Genomic DNA, 10,373 nt, shown 5'->3' with positions numbered 1-10,373 from the left:
CCGTCGCCTGTAGGCGAGGAGGGGGCGCTGCTGGTGTTGGCGGACCCTTCCCGGGCTGCGGGTCCTCTCGGTGAAGGCATCACCGGCACCCTCGGTGCCCCCAACAGGGCTTCGGCACATATACTGGGGAGCCGCCCGTTCCTCCTCCCAAGGGCAGCGCTGGGCGGCTGGACGCGCCGCGGGGCTCTGGGCTCACAGGCCCGGCGGAGGGGGGTGGGGTGAGGGTGGTGGTGGGGTGAGCCTGGTGGGCGCGGCTACGCAGCCCCAGGATCTGGGAGGACACGGAGCCCCCGCTCCGCTGGCGGGGGTCGCCTGGCCAATGCCCTTTGCACAACTTGGTTGAAGTGCATGAAGGAGGGGGTTAGGGGGAGACTGGGGTGGGGCGGCTTTCCGCAGGGGTGCCCCCGCCTCCAAGCTGGCGCTCACGGCTGGTGAGGCAGCACATTTTCTGCCCTCCCCACAGGGAGGGGCCGTGGCCGCGCGGAGGATGCTTTGCTGGGTCTCCAGGGCCCGCCCGTTTGGGTCCTTCAGGCAGGGCCTGGGCGGGGTGGGTGCCCACTGGGCACTGCCATGCAAGTCCCAGCCCCACCCTGGATAGGAGGGGGCACCTTGTGGGGAGTCACACACCCGGCTGGGCTGCGAATCCCCCAACCTCTGAGATGCCGCCTCTCCCTTCTGGGTGAGAAGTGGGAGTCCAATATCGGTGGGGGCTGCCCTCCGTCCTGTAAGATGCCCTGGGAGGCTAGTGGGGGTGGTGCTGGCTTAGGGTTGTGGGCAGAGGAGGGGGAGGGTGCAGGGAGTACCACGTGGGGCAAGACTCCCAACCAGTTGTAATGTAAACAATGAGCTCTTCATTCATCCAGCTGCTGTCACCTGGCCCTGCACTGCCAGGGGCTGACAGGTACACAGGACTGGAGCCTCGCTGCTCCCACGGAGCACAGCCCAGCAGCCTTTGATGGGTGCAGTGATGAGGGAGCTGGGAGCACAGAGGAGGGACACCTGGACGGTGGGGTGGAGCAGGGAGCTTGATAGAGCTCACTGTAGAAGTTTGCTGTCAGGATGCCAAAGGGGGCTTGAGGGAGGGGAAAGAGCATTGGCAGGGGATAGGAGTCAGAAGAGGAGGCAGGAGGCCTGGTGGCTGGTGGCTGAGAGGAGCAGCAAAGGATTTGGGTGATTGGGGCATGAGGTTTAAGGCAAGGGAGGTTCTGTTGAGGGAAGGGATTGTTCTGTCCCTCCTACTTTCCCAGGTGGGGCTCCTTAGATGCCCTTCTGCATAAGCCCTGGAAGCATGGGCATCTGTAGTGCCTGGCCTGGGAGGGGTGTTGGGATACAGGCTCTGGGACAGGTGGAGGGGGTGGGACGGAGAGGAGTTTCAAAGGCAGAAGAGTCTGGCGGAGGAGACCTGGGGGGACCCTCAGCACACAGGACTGTGTACCCATAAGCCCCCAGGTGCAGCCAGCAGGCTGGGAAGGAGGTGCTTGGAATTTGTATCCAGAGCCTGAAATGCCAAGGGCTGCCACCCACAGAGGCACTAATCCCTTTTCAGCATCTGCTGTCCACTCTGGCAATTAAGAGTTTGGATGCTGGAGCCTGACAGCCTGGGTTCAAAGCCCAGCCCTGCCACTTACTAGCTGTGTTACCTCAGACAAGTCACTATACCTCTCTCTGCCTCAATTTCCCCATCTATAAAATGAGGATACTTAAGGTATCTACCTTTTAGGGTTATTGAGAGAATTGAATGGATGGATGTGTGCAAAGTGTGTACTGTGATGGAGAGAATGCCCGGTGTTTGTTGTCGCCGCTGTACTAGGTGGCCCTCCGGCCTCCATCCACACCCACGAGTGGCCTATCCCCTCCCCAGCTGTTTGTCCACTGTCAGGTAGTCCTGCCTTTAGCCCTGCCCAAGGCCCTGCTGTTCTCTGCTTCAATGCAGCCTCCTCCCTGGGCTGTTCTCTCTGCTCTGGTCCAGCCTCCCTTGGTGATGGGAAGGCCGCCATCCCCACAGCCCTGGCCATCCTTGCTCCTTCTGCTCTGGTCCACGATGTGGGGGACAGTTTTCTCTTGACCTTTCCTCCCTGGCCTTGCCACCCTAAATATTGATCCTTCCCTCTTGATGCCATCTACCCTACCTCTGCTTCAACACCCAGAGGAGAGAAGCTGCGTTCTTCACCCCTCCTGGTTCCCTGCTATCTTAGTCTGAGCTGTCCTAACAAAATACTAGGACTGGGTGGCTTATCAACAACACATTTATTTCTCACAGCTCTGGAGGCTGGAAGTCTGAGAGCAGCATGCCAGCATGGTTGAGTGAGGACTGTCTTCCAAGTCGCATTTATTTTTGTATTCTCACGTGGTGGAAGGGGCTCGGGAGCTCTCTGGGGGTCTCTTTTACAAGGGCACTAATCCCATTCATGAGGGATGCACCCTCATGACCTAATCACCCCCCAAAGGCCCCACCTCCTAATACTGTCTCCCTGGGGGGGGTAGGATTTCAACCTATGAAGTGGGGTGAGGGGGGACACATTCAGACCAAAGCACCTGCCCGGTGGTCCTTGAGGAGAATGTCAGCCTTCGTATAGGTTAAAAAAACCAAACAAACCCAATGCATATTGAATGCTTACTCTGCCAGGAACTGTTTGAAGCCCTGAGTGCCTGTATTAGTTTGTGGATATCTTGATACCATTGCCTCCATTTTACGGATGAGGAAATCAAGATATGGAGAGGTTTCCCTGTTTGCTCTCCACACATTTGTTAAACACCTACTGTGTGCTTGGGAGACCTGCTTCCTTCCCCCACCCCACCCACCTGCCTACCTGGTTCATTTTCCGAAAGCGAGGTTTTGGCGGTGCCTTCCTCAAACACCTCCACCTCATTGGCTCAAGTACAAAGTCCAGACACCCCCAGCTGGCTGTGCCCTGCCTTCCCAGCAAGGCTCTACCCAGACAGGCCTCACCTTTTATAAACTGACCAGTGACCCTGGCTTGATGGGCAGGCCTGGCCCTGAGCTGGAAGAGGGGGGAGGGCCCTGACACACGTCTTAGGATTTTGTCGCAGGGAACAGGAACCGCCTCCAATTAGGTTAAGTGAAAGGGGAGTTGAGAGGAAAGGAACTTTGCAGGAAACAGTTGCAGGCAGCCTGGCTCGGCCTGGCTCCCCCAGGACCCGCGAAGCTGGCAGGCAGCCCCTCCTCCGACTTTGCTCTCTCTGGACTGTGGTTTCATTTTCTCATCCTCTCCCAGTGCCTCTGTCCCTTCTCCTCTCCCTGTAGGCTGCTCTCTCTGGATTGCGGGCATGGCCGCCCTGAATGGTGGCTTCGGCTTGAGGCCCCAGGACCACCCAGGGCACTCCCCTCAGTCTCTGGGCGCCTAAGAGCCGGATGGGCCTAGCCTGGGTGAGGGCGCCCGCCCCATCCCCTCCGCTGGTTGGGGCAGGCCACGTGGTCTCTGGGGCTGGGAGTGGAAGACAGTGCTGGGCACAGCTGGTACAGTGTCAGCTGCAGTTGTGACGCGGGGTGTGTGCTGGGGGAGAAGGGGTGAGTGGTGGCCTCGCTGTCCCTGGCAGCCCAGCCCAGGCCTCCCGCCCTCCCGCCCTCCCGCCCCGCCCCGGGCTCAGGGGCATCGGGTCCCACCACTCCTTCCTCTGGGCTGTGCTACCAGGCTCACAGAAACAGTAACACAGAACTCAAGTTTTCAGAGGAAACACTTCAAAATGATAATGAAACATTACCCCTCTGAATAGAAAGTAGAGCATATCAGGTGGTTTTTATTAACAAGGCATAAATCTGGGGCCTCGTGCACTTACCGGCTCTGTCTTCCCGGAGCAGCTCTGGCTCCATCCCTGGAACCTACCTATGACTCCAGCTGCAGCCCAGAGAGACAGACGCCCACTCCTCATTCACTTCCATCTGTGCCTTTTTGGCCTCTTCACCCTGAGAGGGGAGAATTTGAAGCTCACACCGAGGGCCTGGTTTTCTAATCTCTCCTCCCTAAGGGGGTGACCCTGTGGTGTCCAGGGCTGATCTGCTCCTGTTTGCACCCATCTTCTCCCCGGGGTACCCCAGTCCTGCCCTCCAACCTGCAGCATCGAGGGTGATGGCTGGGGGGAAGCCAGCCCCTCGCTGTGGGGGGAACACAGTACACCTTAGTTTTGGACCCTGCCTTTGAGAAGCTTTTGCTGAATTAGGAAGACATCAGCCCCCTTCCTGAAAGTGTAAACGACGCCAGCATCTTTGAGGAACATTTTAAGGCCAGAGCAGAAGAGCCTCCCTGCCCAGTGGGGTCATTGCCCCGGGGAGGGGTTCAAGTCCCAGTGAGGGTTGCTTGGGCAGGGCACCGGGTGTGTGGGAAGGCTGAGGAGATGGGGGGAAAAGGACTGGGCTGCGTCCCGAAGGGCGGGTGGACTTGGGTAGGTAGGGAGTGCCTTCCGTATGGGCACAGGGAGAGAAAAGGGAAGGAGAAGTTTGGGTGGCGGGGTGTCGAGTGCCCGGCGGCGGGGGAGGTTCAGCGTGGAGCCCACCATTCTTCCAAGTCCACTGTGAAGTTGGGCATTTGGTTGTCGGACCCTGCGGTGAAGGAGGGAATGACGTTTGGTGTTTCCCGATTTGTTTTTTTTTTTGCTACCTTGTGCCCTGACCCCGCTCCTGCCGTTCCCTTTTCTGCTCTGCCGTAGACTGTGCCCCGCTTAGCGTCATCTGCTTGTAAGTTCGCTCTGTCAGCTCCCATTCAGCTGGGCACTGGGAACTCAGAGCAGAGAAGGGAAGGCATCTGAAAGGGTCCCGTGTCTTCTTTGTCTGATTCCAGAAAGGAGGACTTGAGGTGATTTACAAAGATAAATGCAGTATAACGGGGTGAAAAAGTTGTGAGAAAATCAGAGCAAGGAGAAACCCTGGGTAGCAAACATCAGATGAAGCCGGAGGAGCTTCGGCACCTTCTATCGGCGGTAATTTGACTCTGAGCTTTCTAGCAGCCGGATCGAGGGGGATAAGGAGTTTGGAGTGTCTTCGCATTGTCACATCGTCTCGTGTAAGCCGCTGCTATGTATAACATGAAAGCCTGAGTGAGGGGCAGCAGCTCCAGGGAGGGGCTGGACAATGTGGTCCTGGTTCTGGGGTAGGGTCCCTGTGAACCAACGTCTAGAATGCGGGGGTGGGGTGGGGGGGTTGGAGGAAGGCAGCCACCTTTGATCTTTCTAATTCTCCTCCTGGAGGGTCCTTACAAGCAGCTGTGGGAGCTGGGGCTGATGCTCACAGCCAGCCCCCTCCATGAGAGCCTAGTGGGCTCCAGGGCTGGGTGAGACCTCGTGAGCCAGGAGCCAGACTGGTCCCTGCTGGAGAATCCCCATCCTGCTAGGAGGCCTCAGGGGCTGTGGTACAGGGGTGTGCAGAGAGCTCCGGACACACCCACTTGGCTCCAGGACTTGGCTAAGGGGCAGAAGAGGGGTGAACGCATTCCAGCAGAGCAGGCGATGGGCTGGGGTGTCATCAGGAGCAGTGAGAAGTTCAGGGAAGCTGGAATCAGGGTGCTGGGTGGGAGGGGTCCCAGGAAACAGGCCAGAGGCGAGTGGGGGCCAGGCCAGCTGGCAGAGGTGCTGTGGACCATGGCCTTGGCACCCAGGGCCGTGGGGCACCCTCATGACCTCCTGCTTAAATGTGTGCCCTTGTTCCTGCAACCCTGTGCCTGGAGGAGCGTTGGTTCCTGTTCTGAGGAAGTAAAGAGCAGTGGTTAAGAGCGTGAACTCCAGGACTTCGCTGGTGGCGCAGTGGTTAAGAATCCGCCTGCCAATGCAGGGGACACGGGTTCGAGCCCTGGTCCGGGAAGATACCACATGCCGCGGAGCAACTAAGCCTGCGCACCACAGCTACTGAAGCCCGCGTGCCTAGAGCCCGTGCTCCACAACAGGGGAAGCCACCACAATGAGAAGCCCGCACACCGCAACTAAGAGTAGCCCCCACTCGCTGCAACTAGAGAAAGCCCGTGCCCAGCAATGAAGACCCAACGCAGCCAAAAATAAAAATAAATTAGTAAATTAATTTAAAAAAAAAGTGAACTCCGTGGCCAGAGGGCCTGAGTTTGAATCCCACCTGCCGCTGCTCAGTTGTGTCATCCCGGGCAGGTGACTTGCCGGCTCTGGGCCTCAGTTTCCCTGTTAGTAGAGCTCCCAACAGTACAGGGCTCCTGTGAAGAGTGAACAGGTTAATATCTGTAAAGGGCTCCGACATGCCTGCAGCAGAACAAATGTTACTGGTCTGGGAATTCCTTGGGCTGAAACAGCTTGGCAGGGGATAGAGCCTCCTCCCGTCTGAACTGCCACACCCAGCACACCGCACAGGTTCAGAGTCAGGCGCAGTGAAGAGCACTGCTGCAGTGGACCAGCACTGGGGGCGTGGGGCAGGGCTCAGCAGGTTCTGGTTAATGTTACTGACAGTAATAATTGCTGTGCAAGCTCATGAGAGCCTCTCAGGGCAGCAGGAACCCACTCTGAGAGCAGGCCTCAGTCTCTACTTGATTCCCTCCAGAGACAGGGAGCTCACTATCTGATTCTTTGCTTGTTGGATCCACTGGTGAGCACTGGCTCTGTGCCGGGTGTGCTGAGTGCTGGGATTCAGAAGAATGTGAGTTAATCCTCTCTGTCCTTACCAAAGATAGCTCCAAGCCGACCGGTGAGTGTGGCCATGGGGTGTGACAAGCCATGGGGTGGCCTCCAAGTCAACGTGGGAAGGATGATGGAGGCAGAGGAGTGTATTTAATTCATTCATGTATTCCTTAGACATCTTTTGAGCTTCTCTATGTGCTGGGCGCTGTCCTAGGTACCGCGAGTCCTGAAACCGACAAGATATGCAAAGAACCTGCCCTTTAAAGCTGCTCTCGGTGAGAGAGTCTAGGGATTATGCCAGCGAATGAGAGGAAGGGTATTCTAGCAGAGGGAACAGCATGTGCAAAGGCCTGGAGATGTGACAGAGTGTGCATGGGGTGGCAGTGGCACTCCGCCAGAATTTGGTCGCTGGGGAGCATTAAGGTGGGGAGTGCCTTTCTGGAAGCAATAAAAGAAAACACTGACTTTGAGAGCCTGTTAGTGACTGACCTCACCCCTGGGACCACCAAGTTCTGCCCCTCCTCCCCCCTTCTTTCCCCAGCAGCCCTGGCTGGCCCTGCTGGTGACCATGGCCCCCTGCCTGGTTCATCCCTTCTCCAGGCCACCCAAGCGTGACCCCCTTCCCTGATTTCTAGCACCATTAATACATTTTGCCTGCCTTTGAGCTTCTTTTTTTTTTTGTGGTACGCGGGCCTCTCACTGTTGTGGCCTCTCCCGTTGCGGAGCACAGGCTCCGGATGTGCAGGCTCGGCGGCCATGGTTCACGGGCCCAGCCGCTCCGCAGTATGTGGGATCCTCCCGGACCGGGGCCCGAACCCGCGTCCCCTGCATCGGCAGGCCGACTCTCAACCACCGCGCCACCAGGGAAGCCCTGAAGTTCCTTTTAAATGGAAGCATCAGGTCGCACTCTGAGCACCTTCGCGTCTGCCTTCTTTCACTCAGGATTCACAAGGTTCATACGTATTGTGGTTGTACTTACAGTTTGTACGTTCTCATTGCTGTACTTGATTCCGTTGTGTGAATAAGCCACCGGGTATTTACTCATCCTGATGGAGGGGTAATTTGGGTTATTTTCAGTTCTGGAGTATTAGGAATAGTCCATATCTTTTGGTGCATGTATGTGCACTTTTCTGTGGTGGCATAGCTAGGAGTGGGATCGCTGGGTCCTGCTCAGCTTTAGTGTGTAATGCCAGACTGTCTTCCACATTGCTTACACCAATTTCCACTCCTACTAGCAGTGCATGAGCGTTCTCGATATTCCACATCCTCACCAACGCTTGGTGTGGTCCGTGTTTCATTTTATACATTCCGGAGGATGTAGTGTTGGCATGATGGCTAATGAAGGTGAACATCTTTTCACCTGTTTATTGGTCTTTTGATTACCCACTCCCCCCCCCCCCCCTTTTTTTTTTTTTTTTTTGGTGAAGTGCCTGTTCAAGTCTTCTGCTGATTTTGCTAACTCGATTTTTGGAGTTATTTCCATATTCTGAATAGGAATCCTTTGTACGATACAGGAATTACAAATTCTTTCTCTCCCTCCCCACCCACCCCCACTGGTATCGTTTGATGCAAGGAAGCTCTAAATATTGTCCAGTTTATCCATCTTTTCCCTTATTTTCAACACTTCCTGGGTTGAAATCTTTGCCTGCTTCAGCATTAAGGCAGATCTTCTTTCATGTCTACTTCTGAAAACTGTATTGTTTTACCTTTCACATTTAGATCTTCTGTCCATCTGGAGTTGATTGTTGTGTACGATGTGAAGTAAGTGTATTAGTTTCCTGTGGCTACTCTAACAAATGACCACAGACTTAGTGGTTTAAACAACATAAATGTATTATCTTACACTTCTGGAGGTCAGAAGTCTGAAATGGATCTCACCAGGCTAAAAGAAAGATGTCAGCAGGACTGCGTTCCTTCTAGAGGTTCTAAGGAAAAATCTGTTTCTAGAAGCCTTTTCCGGCTTCTAGAGGCCTCCCGCATGCTTTGGCTGTTGGCCCCTGCCTCCATCCTCAAAGCCAGCAATGTTGGACCGGGTCCTTTGCAGGCTGCCATCTCTTTGCTTCTCTGTCTCCTGCCACCCCCCTTCCACGTATAAGGACCCTTGTGATTACATTGAGTCTGCCTGGATCATTCAGAATAATCTTCTTCTGTCTGGTCAGCTGATTAGCAACTGTTCTTTCTGCAACCTTAATTCCCTTTTGCCACATAAACTGACATGTTCACAAGTACTGGGGATGGGGCCATTACTCTGCCAGCCACAGAAAGGAGCATGATTTTTCTCCCACGTGGCTGTCCGTTTGATCCAACACCACTTATTGTAAAGACTCTCCTTTGCTCAGGGGTAATTTTTAGTTGCATGTGCAAATTCCACCCTGACAGGCTGGGTTGGGGAGGAGAACCCAGGAGATGGGGGTGACTTTCCTGCAGCTGCCCTGGCCTGGATGTGTTGGATGGGGCTGCCATGGAAACCAGAAGTGAAGGAGGCAGTAGTGAAAGATGACTGGGTCAGCATCCTGGCCCGGAAGGCAGGATACCAGAGCCCGTTCTTTCCTGTTCCCCGATCGCTGGGCGACCTCAGCAGGCCCCTCCCCTCCTTGGGCCTCTGACTCTGTCTGGTCTCAGGGCCCTTCTTGGCCAGCACAAGTTTTCTTCATTTGGGCAGCTGACTCTCACTGTCCTGTTTGCTTCACTCCTGTGCCCTGGGCCTCAGTTTTCCCATTCTGTGAAATGGGAATAAAGGTGGGTCAGGGGGCAACTTGAGGTGTGTTGTTCCCCAGCCCTTCTTTTTGGGCCTGATGGGGGAGCCCATCCAGCAGAGCCAGGGTGATGCCTGCCCAGTGTCCTGGGCCAGTAGCAGGAGGGCTACAGATGTCCAGTTGCTTGGGCCGTGGGTGGCCACACAGCCAGGAGTGGGTTCTGGGGCCATGGCTGTGCCCTGGTTCTGAGCATGCCAACTGTGCGTGCATGCGTGTGTGTAAGACAGGGAAGTATATTGACGTTCCTTCCCCTCCCTAGACCTGACATAGCCCTGATCCTTTTTTTCTTTTTTTTTTTTGGCTGCCCCACATGGCTTACGGGATTTTAGTTCCCCGACCAGGGATTGAACCCTGGCCCTCGGCAGTGAGAGTGCGGAGTCCTAACCAATTCCCAGCCCTGATCCCCTTTGCCAGGAGACAGGATCTGAACTCCAAGCTCGAGGGGAGGATGGCCACACCCCAGTGTGTCCAGCTCAGGTAGGACTGACAGGGTGGCCCTTCCCAGGGCTCTGCAGTCACCCCAGGGGTGGGCAGGACACGGAAGATACCAACTGACTTTACAAAGTAAGAACCGCAGCCCTGAGCTCAGAGGCCGTGAGGATGGTAGGATGGTGAGTGTGTGGCACTGGATGCCAGCCTTCCGGCCTCAACCCCTGCTTGTCTCCCCCCGGCAGGTGCCAGGGAAGCGGGGAGTCGACGGGCTCTTAGGTCGGTCTGTCCTTCCCTGCTCAGCCCCGTGGGTGCCCCTGCACCCCATGTCCAAGCTGCTGGCACGCATGCCCTGCCGTCTTCCCAGCGTCATCCTCCCTCCCCATCCTTGAAGCCATATCAGCTGGTGTGGCCTGGGTTCCTGCCCCGGCCCTGCTGTGAGGCTTGGCTGGGTCCCTTCCCCACGCTGGTTCTGGATGGCCGCCAGGCCCCTGGGTACTCCCAGGGTGACTCGGGGCCCCAAGCCGGGCCCACCACCACCATATTCTTCCTGGGGTCTCCCGTCCCATCTCCCGCTGTTGGCTGGCCCCTGTGTGAATG

The 10,373-nt window shown here is 56.2% G+C and overlaps 1 protein-coding gene across 5 annotated transcripts in view; it reads left to right on the top strand.

Annotated features, from left to right (window-relative positions):
* The window catches only part of CLIP2 (CAP-Gly domain containing linker protein 2), a 75,738-nt gene that overhangs the window by 379 nt on the left and 64,986 nt on the right, over nt 1–10,373 (top strand). The gene's annotated exons all lie outside the window — the stretch shown is intronic.

Source organism: Neophocaena asiaeorientalis, unplaced genomic scaffold (genome assembly GCF_003031525.2).
Source record: "Neophocaena asiaeorientalis asiaeorientalis breed wild unplaced genomic scaffold, Neophocaena_asiaeorientalis_V1.1 scaffold607, whole genome shotgun sequence".
Classification (NCBI taxonomy): domain Eukaryota; kingdom Metazoa; phylum Chordata; class Mammalia; order Artiodactyla; family Phocoenidae; genus Neophocaena; species Neophocaena asiaeorientalis.
Note: the sequence above shows the minus strand (reverse complement) of the source record. Positions and strands in the feature narration are given on the sequence as shown.